Genomic DNA, 21,607 nt, shown 5'->3' with positions numbered 1-21,607 from the left:
GGCGTCCTCGTGTTTTCCCCGCCCGCGACAATTAATGCCTTATCCGTGCGACGCGGCTTCGTAAATGGGGAACGCCACCGACGGATGTCCTCCCCACTCGTTGGATTCTCTCGCTCGTGATGTGTTTCGCCCACTGTGCCAATCGCGATGGATCCGCCTCAGAATTTGTGTTCGTCGCGAGGCTCGCCGGAGGAAGTTCTTGCAGCGGACGCAGCACAAGGCGGGGACAATTCGCTAGTTGGATGGCGTGCTCGTTATCTCTGCAGGTGCAAATCGCGGCTATCTTCCGTGACAGATGGTAATTAGAGGGTCTCTCCTAGGTCTACTTTGTCGGACTCAAATGAATAACAGAACTTGGGAGGACAAAAGCAGCGGGACCATGGTGCTGAACACGCTAGCGGCACTGTCCCAAATCGTCTATGAAGTCTAATTGGGGCATTTTATTATTTTGTGAATGAGCAATGGGGAGACAAAGATCTTCTGGTATTTATCGTTGGTCAGTTTTAACACTTAGTAGTATTTGCCGACCAATAGTATCCATAATCGAGGTTTTTTTGGGTGAGATCGTGTAAATATAATTGTGTCGTTAAACCCGCCACCACCCGACACAGCCAATTAGTAAGGTTTGGCACGTAAACAAAACACACCATTTAGTTACTAGTTCAGCACACCGGTGTGTTGGAAAGTAAACCCACTATATATTTACGCGATTAAACTAAAAACATTTTGACTTCCATTAAGGTATGCTTAGTATTGTCCGCACTATCTTCTTTTGTATCCTGCCAGTGTTTTGATCGGTGCCCACGAACACTTTCATTAAAAAACCCCATAGCTAAATGGGAATGTCAGTGTGTGTGTGTGCTTATTTAATACCGAGATGCGATAGCCGAGTGCTGAGCTGCAACCGCGTTACAAACCAGGCCACGCAATGTTTAATTCGCGACCACGGCTAACGTGAGTTGCCGATGGAAATCAGAGCCGGTCCGAGGTCCCCTCTCGGTCACCTCGACCTGACGTGAGCAACGCGGCGCGGTGAGTAAAGCAACAACAGAAAGGATTCTGTAGAGACGTCACCCCGCCTTGCACATGAGCTCGTACGGCTATCGGGAATGATCTCTGCGCTTTACTCGGCTTGTTTAACATTCAGAAGCACCCGCGCGCCATTGTTACTTTGATGATGGGCTCCTGATGAATGTCTTTGTTGATGGGTTCTTTTACAGTCGTTGTTGATGAATTGTAATTGTTTTTGTTGTTGTTGTTTAAATGTCTGTCATATATATCCACAGCCAAGACAATTGGATAGGCAGAGTTTCTTAATATCCTTTCTGAAACGACGAAGGATTATCCTCCCTCTCTCTCCTCCCTCCCCTCCCTCCCTCTTTTTAAACTTGGCAGCATCTACAGCGGAGCAGGTCTCGCATTCGTTGCCCCCGAACCTTTTACTTCCACAACGTTCAAACTCCTTCGCCAATTAAAGCCGTGACGGCCGCGGCGACGTTGTTGTGACAGCAATCCCTCGCCCCCCCCTCCCCCCGACATATTCGTAGCTGTCTGATCCCCTAATGCACTTTGCGCTACGCTCGCCACAGAATGCACCTGCGTGTGTGGCGCGTGCGCGCGTGCAAGAACCCTCCGTGTGCTGTCACCGTGTGTGTTGGATGATGGCCGGGTGTGTTGGGTGATCACCGCGTGTGGGAGATGATCACAGTTTGTGGGAGATGATCACCGCGTTGTGTGCGAGATGATCGCCGTTTGTGGGAGATGATCACCGCGTGTGTGAGATGATCACAGTTTGTGGGAGATGATCACCGCGTTGTGTGCGAGATGATCGCCGTTTGTGGGAGATGATCACCGCGTGTGTGAGATGATCACCGCGTGTGTGAGATGATCACAGTTTGTGGGAGACGATCACCGCGTTGTGTGCGAGATGATCGCCGTTTGTGGGAGATGATCACAGTTTGTGGGAGATGATCACCTTGTGTGGGAGATGATCGCGTTGTGTGAAATGATCGCGTTGTATGTGAGATGATCACCGTTTGTGGGAGATGATCGCGTTGTATGTGAGATGATCACTGCGTGTGGGAGATGATCACGTTGTGTATGAGATGATCACGTTGTGTGCGAGATGATCACCGCGTGTGTGAGATGACTACCGCGTGTGTGAGATGATCGTCGTGTGTGTGAGATGATCGCCGTTTGTGGGAGATGATCACCGTGTATGCTAAGGCCAGATTAAGCTTCTTGTTGGCCCGATGCACTTCTGTTTCGTAAGCCTTCCGTGCTAATTTTCGGCAGTTGGTACTACTGCTGCCCAAGTGACTACTACCACCGCAGTCACTCGCTTGTCTTACGCGTAGCAATATACCACATTGTCTTCCCTTGCCCTACTCTCTATTGAGAATTCGATTGTGAGAAAAGCACATTTTAAAGATGTTATTGCAAATTTTGCAACGAAGTTCATGTTCGGTCTTAAATTATCTTACCTTATGGAAAAAAAACAAGATTGACATTGACGTGACTCTGCCTTTTAGCTATATAAATATATTTGTTCAAGAAGATATCTTGGTTACATTTTTCAAAATCATACAAACAAAAAAAACATGGTCAAGTGTCTTGTTTGCAAAGGCCCTTTAGTTTCCATAGGCCCTCAATCCAATGCCTACTGTGGCCTATTGGATAATACAGACCCCCTGACGAGGGAAACCCGAAAAATTGCCGATGAAATTTGGGGCACAAACACGTTCCTTCGGAGTGGGCAGGTAGGAACTTATACTCTTACTCTTAGTTCTTTCGGTAAAGTCACGTAGGTATAAAAATAAAACAATAAAAAATCACGTCGTGAATCACGTCGTGATTTTTATTGTTTTATTTTTATTAATTTTTATTTCATTTTTTACCTACGTGACTTTACCGAAAGAACTAAGAGTATGAATCCTTGCAGTCACGAAAGCTTCAAATCTCGGTAGGAACTTGGTTGGACAGCGCATTCGTGCATGACAGAAAGCTCGCGGTCACGTGACGCACTTCAACCAATCCGGGAGCGTACATGTTTGGGAGGGGCTATGAACGACAGACATACATAACACTGGTCAACAAAAAAACATTTTTTTTCTGGCCTGGACTTTTGCAGCTGTTATAGACTAATTTCAGGGTGCTGATTCCAAATCTGATCTCAGATTTTCTCAATCACATCTCATTTTATGCTATCGGCATACCCCATTTTCATTGATTTTACCCGAAATTAACTCTGTCACTTATGATTGCAAGTTGTTGCGAGTCAGTGACTGCTTTAGTGTTAAAATATGGTGCTGCATTTTTAGGATAGTGTGTTTATAATATCATTTTATGGAGATATCAACATTAATTTAATATTTTTCTTCCGCAGTTTTTATTGAAAATGCAATATTTGATATCTCAAAAACCTGATGTGATAGACAAAAACTGATGCCAGATTTGGAATCAGCACCCCAGACTTACCTTAAAACCGTTGGAATACCCTATGCCAGAAAAAGTGTGTTGACCAGTGTATAATCCCTGGTGGGCAGTGTGGAACTGTTTTTAAATCCTTTATATTAAGTTAGGACCGTGCAAATATTTCAGTCGTTTTTTAACCCACTTCCCGTGATCCAACTGAGCTGACATTTTGCACACAGACTCGTTGTGCGTGACAATGCATTTTCCTGAAAAATTTTTTCCAAAATTTTACACTGTTTAGGGAATTTTTTTAAAATATTTAATTACCAATTGTTTAATGCTGCCAGACAATCATCTGACCCATAGGTGGCAGCCATCTCAAGCCAGAGGACGAGAGGACTCTAGCCGCCCCGATGCCACGCATATAAAGGATTTATAGTGAAAACTTTGTTTTTACGGGTTTACTTGTTCCTACCTGTAAAAGGCTGAACTTGAAAATCGCGCTCCCGAAGATCGCGAATCAAAACGCTTTGCGAATGGACGCCGATTTCAGCGTCTGCCGCTTCTGCTGGCGGGCCCGGTTTGGCGAGTTCTCCATCGTGACCGCTGCAGCGGATGGATTGTGCGCTGAACAATTTTCGCACCCTACGTAAACCAACCGTGCTTATCGGAGGTGTCACGATTTTTACTTTGATTTATACACTCGTGGTATTATCATTACAGTAGCGTGTTACGAGTATTATTATCGTAGAGGGTTTTGTGCGACGTTGTCTGCGCTTTAATAACTTTGTGGGTTTTTCTTTTTTGCTCAAGCACAGCAGCAATGTCCGTCGAAAATATTGGCAGTGAAAATCGCTTTTTAAAATTTCCACAGATGTAATATTGAGGAAGACTAAATTTGTTGTGATTTTTTGTCCAGTTATTGGTGACTTAGTTGACACTATAAACTCAAAGTTACTCTTAAACTCAATTAATCGTGAAAAAAACATACAACAACCCACCCCCCCTGTCTAGAAGTGTAATGCTAATTTGCAGGTGGGTACTATGTCCACCTTGTGCCACACTGGGAGATCTGCCACTGGGGGTACCCCTCGGCTAGACTAGCAGGACGTTAGAATGGTTGGGATGAGATGCAATGTAAGGCGCTTTGAGTTATTAAGGTATTTAAGCGCCCTATAAATGGCAATCCTTATCCTCAATTCTCAGCACTTGAGACCCACGATTTAATCATGGGTGGTTGAAACTCAGCTTTAACCTCCCGAGCCACCTGGCCACATTATTATCTTTGAGATCCACTCTCTCCAACTGCTGACGTACTGCAAAAATGACGCTAATTTTATCAACCCTGGAGGGGACTGATGGATTCAGTCGACCCCAAACTGGGATTTGAACTTTTGACATTAACCTAGCGTAAATGAGCTGCGCATATCCCCACGGTGTTACGCACAACACAAATATTTGTGTGAATAAGACACAATTACATGGAGGGGGCGGCTAACCTGGTAGGAGGTCCCAGATGCGCCACATGGAGGGAGAATAAAAAATTGGACGCCGTTGGAATTTGCTGCTTTTGCAAGTTTCTCTGCAGATTGGTAGGCTTAATCTGGATTCTACGGTGGGATGCAAGAGAACACAGCCCATGTCTCTCGGTGTAATGATCCGAACAAGTTGACGCAATGGGGTGGTTGATGTCTCCCAAATGTCGGTTTTTACTGAATCCCCAGGGTCAAACGTGGACAATAAATCGGGGGGGGGGGGGGGGGTCAGACCTAAGACAAAGATACATTTCAAGTAAAATATTAGAATTTTTGTCTCTGTGTGTAAGCTTGTCAAATCTACGTCCGCTTGAATGCTTCCATTCCTATCGTCAAACAAACTCGGGATGTCTCCACGTTTAATGGAGCCTTCGTAGATGCATGTCTCCAATGGTGGTCTTGAACGAGTGGATAGAAATTTCACATTCTCATGGTGGGGACCATTAGTTGACTCCCCAAATGTGGTTTCCAATTTTTGGCCCTCGAGGAATTGATCACCGAGTTTGACCCCCGATTGGAATTTAAATGAATAACAATGATGTGTTTTGATATAGCACCTTAACAGGTGCTATATAAAACTGCTTTACACTACTTCACACATGATAACAAACTTAAATAACATCTCATCTCATGCACTTGAAAGGGCACCCCTAGTGGCAGCTGTCTCCGTTGGTAACAAGGTGGCCTGAAAATGGGAATTAGTCTGCCATTTTTATAAATTGGCAATTTTGGACCATGACGCTGGCTTGCAATGGCCTACTCATTTCAAATGAGTGAGAGGATCTTCAGTGTCCACTGTGAAGCAGACGCGCGCGTATTTTAATGCTTTATACACACGGCGCAGTAATAACCGGGGTTACCTACCGAATTCGAACCATGAACAACAAGTGGCAAGCATGCCACCACTGGGCTATGTCACCAACCCAAACCATTGTTGAATTCCCCAAAACGTGCCTTTCATTTTGTTTGACCCTGGAGGAATGGCATGCTGAGTTTGACCCCCCTCTTGGGATATGATATCTCAACCTTTCACTCTGCTATAGAATCACCGAGCCCCAGGTGATTTGCAGTCGTGCCCTTCATTTCCCCAGCCACACCTCACTTTACACTCTCTTCCAGGAGCATCCTGCCTTGGATGTTTTAGTCATCATACAATGTAAATAACCTCCCCTAGCGATTCGATGAATTGTCACGATATGGGGTCACGATACAAATCAAATCATTGATTGTTTCGTGACATTTTAATTGTCTCCCGTGCGTATTGTCCACGTGATTTTGAGTAATTTTATTTGCTCCATTAGCCCTATAAGTAACGCATATATTATAGTTTGCATGCAATTTGCATGAATTGAAAGTAATCAAGTCAATCGTGCACAATCTAGCTGCATATATTGTGAGGAGAAGAATCAATTTTAATCAATGAATCAATGTAGCAGTACGTGCCCTTTATTTAGCCTCATGTTGACCGAGGCTTTTGTCTCTGAATGGAGTCTTTGGGGAAAAACAGACCCCACATTAATTCTAGATTTGAAGCTTTCGTGACTGGTTCGAATTCCTAACAGCGTGTATCAGCTGCACCGAACCTCACAAAAATAATATTCAGGGCCTGCTTTGGCTCCTCCCACCCTCAACCAGTATATATACAAGGACTGTTTTCTTGGAATTTCTCTTACTTGATACAGCTATCGTGCTGTGACGGTTCCACCTGAAGACGGAAGCTTGTGTTGCCTCCGAAACGTCGTGATTTTTATTATATTTTTTATTTTACTTTTATTAATTTTAATTTTAATTTGACATGTGTGACTTTACCGAAGACCCCACATGTTCAGGCCTCGGTGAGAAAATGTATATAATTATTAACGACCCTCAATTTCAATTCGCTGCTGCGTGAAGTCCTCCCCATGTCGTGTTGATCATCGGCGGGTTGTTTGACCCTATTTCATTCTGCTGGTGGATGCCTAAGGACCTGTTCAAATGTCACTCACCACTCAGGTCAGCCGCAGCCAGCGATGGAGCTCAGGTGGTCAACGGGGTTATCGCACGGCTGAGAAAAACCCACGACGCCGCAGCTCCACCACATGAAGCACACGACGGTCAAATATACAAAAAATATTGGCCGGCCATCCAACTTGCTGCACTGTTTCATACTAGTCATCACGCAGCCCTGCGGTTTGGAGATTCGTACGTGATGAATGATCTCCAAAATCCATACACCATGCACCACCACGCCAAAACCCATGGCAGCCCTTATTATAATAATATTATTAGTATAGTATTAAATTCCTCTTGGCTTTCTTAATGTCCAAATTTAGTTGCGGTCCACTTAAAGGCAATGATAGTCTGCTCCTCCAGAAAGCTTTCTTTTAAATGGGCACATTTACGAGAATGGGCTGAATTGGCGTCGATTACATTTCCCGCACTGGGTGGAAAGCGATAGCGTGCGGGTTATGGTCATGAACTCACAGCGGTTCCGTGCCACCTGCCGTGCGTTATAACCGCGATACGAGTGGGGTACATTCCAGTTGTGACTCGCTCGTGATCATGTTATTGATTATCCCTCATTGCATTGCAGAATTGTGAGAGAAGGTGACAGCTTGTGGAGGCCTTCATCCAGCAGTGGATTGATCATGGTTGCTGCTAGTGATGATGAAGATGATGCCAATGCTGATGACTGATTATGCCAGTTATATGTTAGTTGTGCTCTCTGCATTGTGTCACAAGACGAACAAAATGTCCTTCTGGGATTCATTCATGCTGTGTATTCATGGCCATTAGAAACTGGATTCAAGCTGTGCTGGGCCATTCCTGGTATGGTCCAGCATGGCTCGTTGTTTGTACTGATGATTCAGGATCATGTGGCTCTGTAGGCACAGCATCTCTCTTCTCTCTTCACAACCCTTTCCCACTCTTTTTCCTGCATGGCTGGAGAGAAGTGTTTATACATTTGACGTAGTTTAACGTACACTTGTGTCATATTATGTTCACAAGCAATTATTATTTTTTGTTCCTTGAGCAACTGGCCCAAAATGGGTGGCAAATTCAATCAATGGGTTTCTTTAAACATTTTATCTCAAGATCACATATTTAAATGATGGAAAGGTCACGGCGATAGCTTTTGAATGATACATTTTTTCATAAATTACGTCCCGTAGTTTGTTGGTAGAGAATATCGTTTTGGAATAAGGTAACGAATGTGATGTACGTCTATGGAAGGACATTTCTTTGGTCTTGTGACACAATGCATATACACTGAGCTTTCAGCACAACTCACGACCTCCTCTTGATACCAAGATCCAGGATGGTCGTGTCTATGCGCCGCTTCTCGATGGCAGCCCCAACAGTCTGGAACGATATCCCTCTGCACATTCGCAGCATCACCTCAATCGCCTCCTTCAAAAGAAACTTAAAAACTCACCTCTACAACCACGTGCTTTCGAGCGACTCTGAGCTTGGTTCCGCGCCTCTGAGTTGCGGCCACTACGTCTGCAAATTTGTGCGCATTACAAATTGAACTATTATTATTATTATTATTCTACCCATGGTGGATATTCGGTAGCATTTGTCATCGCTTGTGTTACTGACCAGAATCCACCCCCATGGCCTATGAACACGCGGGGATGTGCCACTGCCGCGACTTATTCCACCTTGACGCCAAAGTTGTAACCTTTAGAGTTGGAAAATGAAGAATAAAGTGAAAAACTAACATTTCGTGATTTTGCTTTTTTGTCGCAGTTAGCGGTGACTGGGCTGAAGCTGTGGACTTGTTACGCTCGGTTGAAGCCGTCACGCTTTCTCATTGTAGCAGGTTTCACAGGCATTGAGCTACGTCGCCTACGTTGGTGTTCTGCCTCTTCTTCCACTTTGCTCAGACATCTTGGGAGAGGTGGGAGTACACACACTTTACCCCACCACATGTAAACTTGCCGATTGACTAATTGTTGTGTACCAATTTATTTACCTCGCCTGATACAAAGGAGGTTGTGGGTTCGATCCCGACCCTGACACCTGTATATTTGGAGTTTGCATGTTCTCCCCGTGGTCGCGTGGACTTTTCCCCAGGGTCCTTTGATTTTTCCCTCTACATTTAGAATCAACAACGTGCGTTTAAGAGTATTTTGCGGCTATAAATGTCCACGCAATAAGCCACTTTGTTGAGCCATCATTTGTGGCCAGGTCGCTTCTGAAAAAGAGCTACAGTAAAACCTTAGATTGCGAGCATAATTCGTTCCGGCAACGTGTTTGTAATCCAAAGCACTCGTATATCAGTTGTGATCACGTGACGCTCGACAGACGAAGCCTGTAGGTACTACTCGTATTGCAAGACCTCGCTCGTTTATCAAATTAATATTTAGTTAATGTTTTTGCTCTTCTTGCAAAACACTCGCAGACCAAGTTACTCGCAATCCAAGGTTTTACTGTACATAGCTTAGTTGGCCTTACCTGCTAAAATAAAAAAAATAGTTTAATTTGTACTGCTGGGTAGGACAGCAGGGCGATTTAATAAACCTGCATCATTGTTAAAACTGCCATGCCAGGAGATCGAACTGCCGGCATCCGGATTACAATTCCAGTGTGCTAACCATCGCACTGGTGTAGCATTGCCTCTGGCCATAATATAGCAAGTAAATAAATATCAGGTAGCATTGGAGAGCAGAGAATTGCACTTTACTGATAAAGTTGCAGATTACGGTGTGCTATTCCGTTCAAAAAATCCCTCTGCATAACCAAGGCATTATTAAAATGTGCCCCCCCCTCTGCCATTACCGTGACCTACCGAAGTCCTACAGATACGTCAAGTGTGACAGCTCATTTATACAAATTGTGTCTTCCTTAATTAGTTTTGCTGTCAACGCTATCTTCTATTTCCACAAACTATTTATATTTTTTATAATGCCGATTCGATAAGAACCGCTTGTTGGCCGCGCTTTGTGAACGTGTGATGGCCACTGCTGATGCTACTAAGCCTATCAGCGTAGGCCTCAGCTGTACAGCAATGCGCGTTATTTATCACGCATCTTTATTAAAATTGAATTTGCTATTACAGCGGATGTGTAGTAAGGTGTAGAGTACACGCAATTGCCTTCATTTAACATTCTGCTTGAGGCTCTCCTGTAACAAAAAGTGCGTTCTGTTGCGGCATTCTTAATGACAATGGCCAAAAAACAGATGGCTGCTAGTCGTGAGAGGCTATTTGTATAATTAAAATGTGTTTTAATCAATACCTCCAAATTGAATAAACACATTTGTCATGTTATATGTTACCTTTATGCTTGTTTAATGCAATCTTTGATATGACATTAATTATGATTCATGTATAGTAAATAAAAACACATGTCCAATGGTGTACATATGGTGGGGGGGGGGGGGTGAAGCAGTGATGCTGTGTCATGAATCACGCAACGCAAGTCCGATTCCTGACCACGGATAACATCAGTAGTGGTGATGAGTTTTGGGAATTACGGTAAAACTAACAAACAACAACAACAACCCATGACTGACATTGCGTGAGAGGGCTTTCATCGATTGGTAGATTGAGAATGGCTGGAATTTATTGCACTATATTTAAGTTGCGTACCGCACACACATATATAGTATGTATTAGATGTTTTTCTTCTTCAGGAATTGCAAAGGAAAATTATCTATTAACTCTTGGGCTTCCAACACAACCAGCTTCCAGTTTAGGCACTGGCATGTGCACGGTGTGTTTTTTTTATTATCAAAAAGTTTAACTGTAACTTTTTGCTCCTAGAGCAATTCCGAAGCTTTTGGATTATTATTTATTGGCCAATTTTTGAAATGTATTTTGGAGGTACATTTCGTGACAAAAATGAAAGCAATATGTACATAAGTAATCACATGTAGTGCTTCGCCAAATAAATGCTGTGTACATTTGAGTGGATTTCAATAAAAATTGAAGGTCAGTCAGTCGGTGAAAGGAAATAAAACTTAAAAAATATATACGTTTGCCTCCAGCTGGTTTCATCAGAATATTCACAATTCTGGTGTGGTGCATTTTCTCAAATTTAGCATTACATGGAGCGAATGTGCAGCGTGGGTTATACAAACGGAATTGTGGAAATTGATTTATTTCATTTCAAAAAGACAGAATGGAAATATATTTATTTATATTCATATATATAAAAAAACAGAAACTAAAAAGACAAAAATACTGCTTTTTAGCCGTACACCCTCTAGGGGTAAGTGCTCTGAGAGCATACCTACAAACACAAATATCCCTTGCATAGCCATACAGACTCTTGGGGTAAGTGCTTTCAGTGAGCACCTATGGAGGCCTGGCATGATGCACGAGGGGGTGGTGTGGACAGAACCACGCCTGGGCCGCCTTTGTCTCTCCAGTGCTGACGTTCACACATCCCAACAGCTACTGATCTAAACACTCTCTCACTCTTGCTGCATAGCCTGTTCGGATAGCGCTTATAATTTTCAGTCATGCTCAATTAACTTCTGGCTGAAGACCTCCCCAAGCCACAGCTATCAATACCCTCCAATGTAAAACTCATGGTTCCATCTCTTCAGAGGCTTGATAGCACGAATGTGAGGTATTGAGTAGTTACCCATAATGCTCAGTGATAGGGTGACCTCCTTGAGGGAACCTGATGTAACGTGTGAACTTGAGTCACCTTGGCAACGCCAGCAATGTCTCCAAAAATGTTGTCGCTCGTCAAGCCTAACTCTCGAGCCAGGTAAACATCTGAGCGATCAGTTGCATGCATTTTGGATTCATGCAATTAGGTTGCATGCCATTTGGTTGCATGCAACCAAGCAGTGGATGTGTTGATTGTGAACACTTGCGAAAACGGTTGCCTACGGTAGAGACAGGCTCTACTCACAAGCATCGATCTGGTCAGAGATTTGTGGCGACGTTTTTCATCACGTGAACATTTGTGAACTCTGGACGTCACAATCCTGAGTGCGCCGACTGGTATCCTCGTTGTACAGCTACATCGCTTCGGTGTGGACCTGGAGTTGGGCACATTTACGATGATCAAGATTCAGTGGAAGTGCCTGAACTTCAGAGCGACACTCCGGCACTCCATGAAGAATCGTCAGTGTAGCAGCAGACGCGTAGCAAGCTGGTGGTGTGAAAAACCTGGCTTGTCTATATGCGTATTTTTTTAAAGCAATTCATATATTCAGTGCCGGATTAAGCTAGTGCGGGGCCTGTAGCATATGTTATGAAGGAGCCCAATATAAAAAACACGTAAATATTAAAACACAAATGTTTAACTTGCATAGTAAAATAATTGTCTTTTTGCATTTGCAATACAGCCAGATAATACGGCAAATCGCTAACCTTAAATACCCAGTCGTTTATAAAAGTTGAAGGCAGTATAGTATTATAGTAATAGAGCAAGTGCAGAGTCACTGAAGCAGAGTTGATAGCTTGAAAGCATTTAGAGCGGGGCCCTTTAAAGTGCGAGGCCCGTAGCATATGTAGCTACTTTTGCTACTAGGATAATCCGGCACTGCATGCATTTACTTGTCAATTGGCGATTGTAAGCATTGCTATAACGCTGTGGGCTCTCATGATATTGTTTTTTTCCCGAGACCAAGGTACTCTGCAAACCTTCGGGCTGCTATCAAAGGTTTGTGCATGAAGCCATCCAGATATATAAACATAGACATAACTTCATCCGAGAAGATGGATACACATTGAGCAATCATTGGAAGGATGTTATTAACCAGGTAAAACCTCAACTGCTTTATGGTGTTGCCTTCATATTCGCAACTCGAGTCTTCGTCAGCCTCCCACTCCCAGCCCCGCTCACTTCCCCCCCCCCCCGCTGCCATTTTGCCGTACTCGCCCTTAAATCCCTTCTAGCAGCGCTTCACTTGGCAGCCCCCCCCCCTCTCTATCTCTCCTCCCTGGCTCCTCCCCCCTCTCTTACCTATATAGCCTCTTGTTACAGCAGCCCTTTTGCCCACTTCAGCAATTGTTTCTTGCCGTGGTTGTCCCACCTGATGACGGACGCTTGTGTCGCGCCCGAAACGTCGTGATTTAATTAATTTTATTTTATATCTACGTGACTTTACCGAAAGAACCAAGGAGTATGATTTTAAGCATATTGGAATAAAGAGATCGTCTGCAAAAAAAAACAAATTCAACTAATAATAAGAACAGTAATGATGTAAACCCCTCCGAGAAATGGTTAACGCATGAGATTGTGTTTTGGTGTTCAGCACAAATTAGGCCTATTGGCAGAACCGTAAAAACTAGTGTGTTGCGTTGACAATATGGATCTCAGCATTGCTTGTGCCTTTTCAGTGCAGCATTCTGCGCATGCGATTGATTTTAGTCCCTTTGTGCTGGCTCTTTTAAATGAACAAGCCAACAAAAGCAACAATACAACTCTGTATCAATTTGCCTCCAGATGCTGCCGTGTGGCGGTGGTTAGCACAACACTGGATGTTGCAATTCAGAGGTTGGCGTTTTTTGATTCGATCTGCTGGCTGAAACGATGGTTCGGAGTTTCTTAAAATCCCCCCGACTCTGTCTTCCGCTCAGCAACGGAAATATCAGTCGATCGGTGGATAGCATGTGGCAGAGGTGGGACAAAGTCATTGTTATGCAAGTCCAAGTCGAGTCGCAAGTCATCAAATTCATGACTCGAGTCTGACTCGAGTCCAAGTCACATGACTCGAGTCCACATCTCATAGGTGGGACAAAGTCATTGTTATGCAAGTCCAAGTCGAGTCGCAAGTCATCAAATTCATGACTCGAGTCTGACTCGAGTCCAAGTCACATGACTCGAGTCCACATCTCATAGGTGGGACAAAGTCATTGTTATGCAAGTCCAAGTCGAGTCGCAAGTCATCAAATTCATGACTCGAGTCTGACTCGAGTCCAAGTCACATGACTCGAGTCCACATCTCATAGGTGGGACAAAGTCATTGTTATGCAAGTCCAAGTCGAGTCGCAAGTCATCAAATTCATGACTCGAGTCTGACTCGAGTCCAAGTCACATGACTCGAGTCCACATCTCATAGGTGGGACAAAGTCATTGTTATGCAAGTCCAAGTCGAGTCGCAAGTCATCAAATTCATGACTCGAGTCTGACTCGAGTCCAAGTCACATGACTCGAGTCCACATCTCATAGGTGGGACAAAGTCATTGTTATGCAAGTCCAAGTCGAGTCGCAAGTCATCAAATTCATGACTCGAGTCTGACTCGAGTCCAAGTCACATGACTCGAGTCCACATCTCATAGGTGGGACAAAGTCATTGTTATGCAAGTCCAAGTCGAGTCGCAAGTCATCAAATTCATGACTCGAGTCTGACTCGAGTCCAAGTCACATGACTCGAGTCCACATCTCATAGGTGGGACAAAGTCATTGTTATGCAAGTCCAAGTCGAGTCGCAAGTCATCAAATTCATGACTCGAGTCTGACTCGAGTCCAAGTCACATGACTCGAGTCCACACCTCTGGCATGTGGTGAGGTAAAGTGTGGGGAGAGAAGGCGGTAGGTAGTCTCACCTCTTCCAAGGCAGCTGGCCAGTGCGGAAGAGAAGGCCAAATACCCCCAATTAGGGTTTCCCTAGAGCTCCCTATCCACCAGTAGCAGCTTAAGATGGCACTCGTGGGGTGGCTCCTTTCACCATCAATTGTTTTCAGTAGGAGTTGAGGCCGACTTTCCGCAGGACATTCCTACAATACTAACATACTAGAATGCATCTGTGCAGAACAGCTAAAAAAATGTAACGTGCGTAGCAGGTATAAATTATAATGGATCACATTTTCATGAATGCTTTTGCGTTTGTTTGCAGTGTGATGTTTTTATTAACCGTATCCCACAATCGCTTTCTTACGCCTGCAGCTGCTTCAAAGTTGACACCTGACCTCCAAGGTATGCCCTTTCACCTCCAATTAGCGCGGTTGGGTACGTACGGTGCAAAGAAGTTCAACATACACATATACAATGCCAGTGTATGAGCAATGCTAGTCTATGAGCAATATTGGTCTGGTTAAAAACGAAATTCTTCATGATTGAAAACAATTTTTTTTAGAACTGCTTTTTGTGTTTAGTTTGTTGTCTTTCCCAGCAACTCCGATTAGTATAGTTGGCTATGTACGGTGCAAAGAAGTTTAACATACATGCTCTTTGCTTTCCATCACCTGGGTGTCACTTCGCTTTGGGTCAACCACGACATACGTGTCCTCCAGTGCGACTCTCTTCCAACCCATCTTTAAAAATACAGACGAGCCTCTGTATGTACGGATGGATGTTGAACGTCTTTCCCACCGTACATAGCCAAGCATGCAAATCGGAGGTGCAGGGCAAGGACAACAAACTAAAGACAAAAAGCAGTTCTAAAGAAATGAGTTTTCAATATAGATTTTAAAAGTAGACATCTCCAGTGGTTTCCTCTAATATCGGAAGGAAGAGTGTCCCAGATGGTCAAGGAAGCTCATCTGAAAGTACGTGATGTGGTGTGACAGCCTTTGTTCGACGGCTAGCCAAAAGCGACTGCGAGGATGACCGGAGTTCGTGTGTTGGTTCATGTTCCTTGACGAGATCAGCAAGGTATTGTAGTTAATTTGTGGCACACACTTTGTGTGTAATGAGTTCGACCTTATTGTTTATTGGGTCCCAGAAACGGAAGCCAATGCAGCTCAGCGAGCACTGGAATGACCTTGCAGTAGATTGAAGCCATGCAATCCAAACTATAGACCATACTGTAGACCACTGTAGTCTGCGGTCCTTGAATGTAAGAGGAATAGCAAAACTACACGAACTCTTTCATCATTAGACCTCCTTTGCCAGTACCAACATCTAATGATAGGGGTTTGCCCCTTTTTCTGTCAACAAAACTGAAACCCCGAGCCCTCGTTACTTTGATAGTGCAGCATCGTCTTTGAGCTGTACGCCTTTTGGCGTCCTCTGGTCGAGCACCAATTGGGTCGAGGCTCAGAGGCTCAAAAGAAAGCCGTCCCTTGGTGTGGACCAATCAGTTTAAATGACAATGCATATATTATCATAGTGTGTGTTTTTTGTTTGCATTTTGACTGCAAGTATTGTGGTTAATGCAGACATGAATCCTCGTAAAAAGGTTTCAGTTTTGTTGCCAGAAAAAAGGGGAAAAACCCTATTATTACACAAACTGAAGCCCTCTCATTATGGCCAGCAGACCTCGACATTGGCATCTAGCTCCCAAACATGTTGTTATCATGCCCAAGAATAGAAACCTGTATTCAAAGCCCAGGAAATTACTTTAGAGTTGTTTGAATGCAATTTTATTTATGCCATTTGTTTTGAGTTGGAAAAAGTTGAAAGAGTTTTCTTGGATCAAAGATGAGCCTTGCTTACAGCTTCGGCTGGCCTGTTCAGTTATTGTTTCAGGATTTATGCCACCCAGGTTGAATTGGCCTGCACTTAATATATTTTGCCATAGACATAAGAAAAACTGTAACTGAGCACCATACTGAACAATGCAAGTTGTAATCGATTCTGTTTTGTAAAGACAAATATTGCCTCTGTATGGCATGAATTAAAAATGTAAAGTGAAACGCTATGGGATAAGGAAAATACAATATACCGTTGTTTAATTTACGGGCAAAACGCGTTCATATGTTATTTGCTATGTCCAATATATGGCAAAGAGGTGACTTACTGTGTGTGTGGTGCTTGTGTTTGATTGGGCATGGCTGACAGCGGGCCAAGTCTTCCAGGTCACCGTGTGTCCTGGTTGAGTCTCCCAGAATATTCGTAGCCTGAGTTGAGTTAATTGCAAGCAGCTGTTACTAAACAAATAAAAACACATTTTACCAGGTAAGGCCCACTGAGCCATATAGCTCTTTTACAGAAACGACCTGGCTATCACAAATGATAGCCCAATTAAGTGGCTTATGTGGAAATTTATAGCGGTCAAACGTTCTTAACACATGTTGATTTTAAATGTGGAGAGAAAGACCAGAGGACCCGGAGAAAAATCCACGCGACCACGGGGAGAACATGCAAACTCCAAATATCCAGGCATCAGTGTCAGGATCGAACCCATGACCAAGGCGGTCCAAACTTGTGTCGTTCCAGATGTCAGCCAAAGATAATGACACGTGGATTGTTCTTTTTTACACCCAGTTTCAAAACTTCTTCCCCACCAACATTCATCTTGGTACTACTCAACCGACTTACATTGAGCTTCGAGTTAAATCTCTGCAAATGCCACTTACGTTATTGGAACACGTGTTATGATTCAGACCACTCCTTCTCCCTGCAACTCAATTAATTGTCACAATTGGTGGTCTATATTCATAATTTCAATTTGTGCCCTAACCTGGTGGGCCATTACAATGTCGCTGATAATTACTTTCAAGAGTCGATTATTTTTGTTTTTGTTTCATTTGTATCACCTTGAATGTATTGTTTATATCATACAGTTTGTAGCATTTGTTCTGTTTAATTGTTTTTCTATCCTCGAGGTCATAGTCAAATAGTTTGCATCCGATTCACGTCATTTGTAAATAATCACTCGTTATATGCAAGAATCTATTAATGTATCAATGAATCTCCGTGTTGTTACGTGCCAAACGATGATGCTCCAAGCCTTACTCTAACACTTGATGAGAATTGATTATCATTGGCATAGATTCATGGCTCACACCATTGATTGGAAATCACTGTGAAGGTTTCTCATTTGTCAGTCTTTGTCCTGCCCACTTGGCTAACCTCTGGCCATCACTTTCAAAACAAACCTTAATTATTTCCCAAAACGAATGGGATCCAATGAAAAACAATGCTGGAAATCCATGTTTCACTGTGGATACGTGGCTATTAAGGCTGTGCTACCGATCTTTCAATTCAGCTGCAAAGTCTTAAAATCAAACCTAGATATGACATTTTGGACGATCCATTGGTTGTTGTTATGGGGCCTCAGATGACTTCACTTATTAGCATGCAGACACGTAAGTATTGTCTATAACAATGCAAATGTTCAGAAATTCCCCCAAAAGTGTGATATTCTTATGAAATTTTTTTTTTCTGAATCTTTCAATCGAAATTAATTCTTAGCACTTTTCTTTTACTACCTTCCATAGTCAACTTAACCGTACCGCCTAACCTCTCATCCTCATCTTTACATCTCGGAGAATTGAACGACACATTCGCAACGCGTTACATGCATACGGCGCAAATAAGCTGAAGGCATTGCAGGTCGTGCGAGTCCATCTTTGCACGCACAAAGACTCTTTTCCATTCACTTGCAAATTGGATAACGAGCATTATTATTCGTAACACTTGATGGCTTGCATTGGGGAGACTTATTGCCTCGTTCTAAAAGCATAGAGCCTGCCCAACCTTGAACTGCACGCTTGGTTGCTCGAGTTAATGGAAGGAGAAAGGAAATGGTTGCTGTTTTGGGTGGTTTGCATGCTATTAATACTATTGATAATAATTATATATTTCACCAGCAAAGCTTCTTTGAATCTCAAGACCCTTTCAGTGGTCTCCCCTTTGGGATTTATTTTCTTTTAATTACAATACGTTTGTTCTATGTGAGCAGAAATCAAAGTGCCCTTAAGCAACAACAACACACACACACACACGAAATGAGAATGCACAAAATGTGCATTAATGCGTTAGTAACCTGCTTGCCATACCATATACCGCAGGTACACTTCACTGCCCGTGCAGGTTAATGTCCCGTGCACTCGATAGGACAATCTCAGTGTGATCCACCAGCCCTGTCTCCGATGTACAGGCAGGTACTACAACCAAACATAGTCTGCGTTCAAGTGGCTTTCCCACGAATGATATCGCTTACGTGTCATCTTCTTAACTGTCATCAGCAGCAGTAGTTATGACAATGGTAAAAATCATCATCATTGCAGCAGCAGCATCTATATAGCATACTCATCAATAGCCATCTATCAACATTATCTATAATTACTATTATTATTTATAATTGCCATCATCATTCATCGTAATTTTCATCAATATATCGTATTTTATCATCATCTTCATCTATCATCACCATCATCAACGTCTTTGTCTTCATACTAGCGCTCTCATCTTGATGTGCATGTGAGCCTCCTATCCGGTGTTTGGCGGAAAGCTTCCAGCAACAGAAAAAAGATGCTCACAATACCTGCCCCTCGCGAATAACGAGGGAAGACTGGGGCAATAATCCACGGGCGCGTGCGTATGGAGCGTCCGGGTGTGTTTCCTCTCTCCGCGTAAATGCACGGGGATGTTTCGTGGAGTTGTTTACTTAATAATGATCAAAGCACAGGTGCACCTCACCCGCTGAAAGCGATGTCTGCCGGACGCTCACTCAGACGGTGCATGGGGCTTTTATTTAACTCATTCTGTCTGTTGTATCCTCAACTCTGTCTTTTGTCGTATCCTCAAATCTTGTAACTCAATTGTAACCCACTTCTCAATGTTGTATCGACTGCAAACTTGGTATACGTATGTCATACTGATGACAATACTATATTCTATCATTAAAAAATAATCTTTTGTATATCTTATGTTTCGGCTTGGGTCTAATTGTCCACGCTCAACTCACGTTGGCTGTAAATCACCACAGACCCTTACGTTATGACAAGCTTCGGGGCCACTCTCTGGAGTCGTGGAGTTCTGGCATTACTCGTACGGTACATTTCATTAAAGCGCGTTTTTAAAAAAGTCTTTTTAAATATTACTTATTTTTGTTACCCTATCAAATCAAACGACAGTTAAGTTTTGTTTTCCGGGCTCTCATTTTCATTACAGCACCCGCATTGCCCGGCGAAATAAAACATAGCACTGGACACCTCCCACTTCCGAACTGTCAACACATCATCCGTTCATGCGCACGCTAAAACTACCACGTGTCCTGCGCTAGAGAGGTGATTTGGTCCAAAAATATTTCAATTAAGAAAATTACGACACACTATATATACTGTAGTTAATAAACTTTAGGTAGGCCCTTTACTGATGATTTGAAAAAAATGCAGTGCTACACATGAATTAAAACTATAGCCAATTGCCATTATGAATTTAATTGTTGAGTTTTTGGAAATTTTATTTCAAATATACGTTGTTATTCCACCTTTATTAGAAAGATATAAGCTGAATATATTTAAAAATCTAAATTTGTATGTATGTGTGTTGAACGTCTTTGCAACCATACATAGCCAACCGTACTCATCGGAGGTGCGGGGTAAGGACAACAAACTAAACACAAAAAGCAGTTCTAAATGAATGAATTTTCAATCTAGATTTAAAATAGACTTCATCCTTCATTCACAGATCGACAGAATGCCATAGAACAGATTATGTATGTCCTTAAGCCTTTGAGAACATTGGTCAGAATATTGCCGCTCGTTTGCCTGGGCACTCACGCGTTGTGGCACATTCACATCTTGAGAGAATGGCTGGAAGAAAAAAAAACATTGGAGAAACTCAGGAAAGGCATCAGACAATCCACGTGGATTCGTCTTCATTGAGTCTCATCGGCAAGATGTTGCCTTCATAGTCTAATGCCACTGGACACGGTGATATTATGTCCATTAGTAACCTCCCATTACCAACTAGGAGCGCCCGGATTTAGTCGCAACGATTCTTGGCTTACAAACGCACATTAAACACAAAAGCATGATGAAAATAAGCATGATTTTTGAATTGTTGTCATCAGAGCAATTCAAGGCGGCTGTAATTGTCTAATTCCATGCAACACAAGCTGTATCGTCTGTTATATTACAGCGGGGTCTCTATAAGGTCCTATTAGGCATGGCTCCACGAGATATAATGATGGTCTCTCGATTACACCGCGATAGCAATCAGAGGCATTACTTGAAGGGAGGGCTCAATTAAATGCATCCCCATGGACTCGAATCGCTTCGTATCTCACCGATAACGATCGTCCTTCCCTCGTATGGCCCAACCCCAACGTTTAGACCCACCTAACACAACAATTCCACTGTATTCTAGATTTGAAGCTTTCGTGACTGCAATGATTCATACTCTTTGTTTTTTTCGGTAAAGTCACGTAGGTAAAAAATAAAATAAAATAAGTGAAAACAACTAAATTAAATCACGACGTTTCGGGCACAACACAAGCGTAAGTCATCAGGTGGAAAAGCATGACGGACGCTTGTGTTGCGCCCGAAACGTCGTGATTTAATTTAGTTGTTTTCATTTCTTTATTTTATTTTTTACCTACGTGACTTTACCGAAAAAACCAAAGAGTAATTCCACTGTAGCCCGTCGCAAAGAATTTCCGCACTGTGGTTTTGATTCAAATCTTTGCTCTAAACAGCTGTTGATGCATGTTCACGTTTTAGATGCTGACGTTGAAGACAAAACAAAAGCAACGCAACATTTCCTCCAAGATCAATGTTGGGTGGTGCTCAACTCAATGAATAACTTTCAGCCATTGGTGGAAATTCCACATTGCTATGACAGTGGACGTAACAAAAACAACATTGATGTAATGCCAACACTCGGTACTCGTGTTATTGCCCGCTAGGAATGATGATCTGAGTCGACACCCAATCGGGATTTGCAAAATCAAGTAAGTAATCAGATTTAGATATTTTTTGGGAAATATCAAATGGACTATGATCCTATGTTCAAAACCTCGTTCAATGAGCAATCAGGGACGAATTATAAAAAAAAAACGAATCATCTCATCCCTGAACACAATTGGTGTTTTTT

The sequence above is a fragment of the Lampetra planeri genome, chromosome 38, assembly GCF_965212315.1.
Source record: "Lampetra planeri chromosome 38, kcLamPlan1.2.h2, whole genome shotgun sequence".
In the NCBI taxonomy this organism is placed as follows: domain Eukaryota; kingdom Metazoa; phylum Chordata; class Hyperoartia; order Petromyzontiformes; family Petromyzontidae; genus Lampetra; species Lampetra planeri.
Note: the sequence above shows the minus strand (reverse complement) of the source record.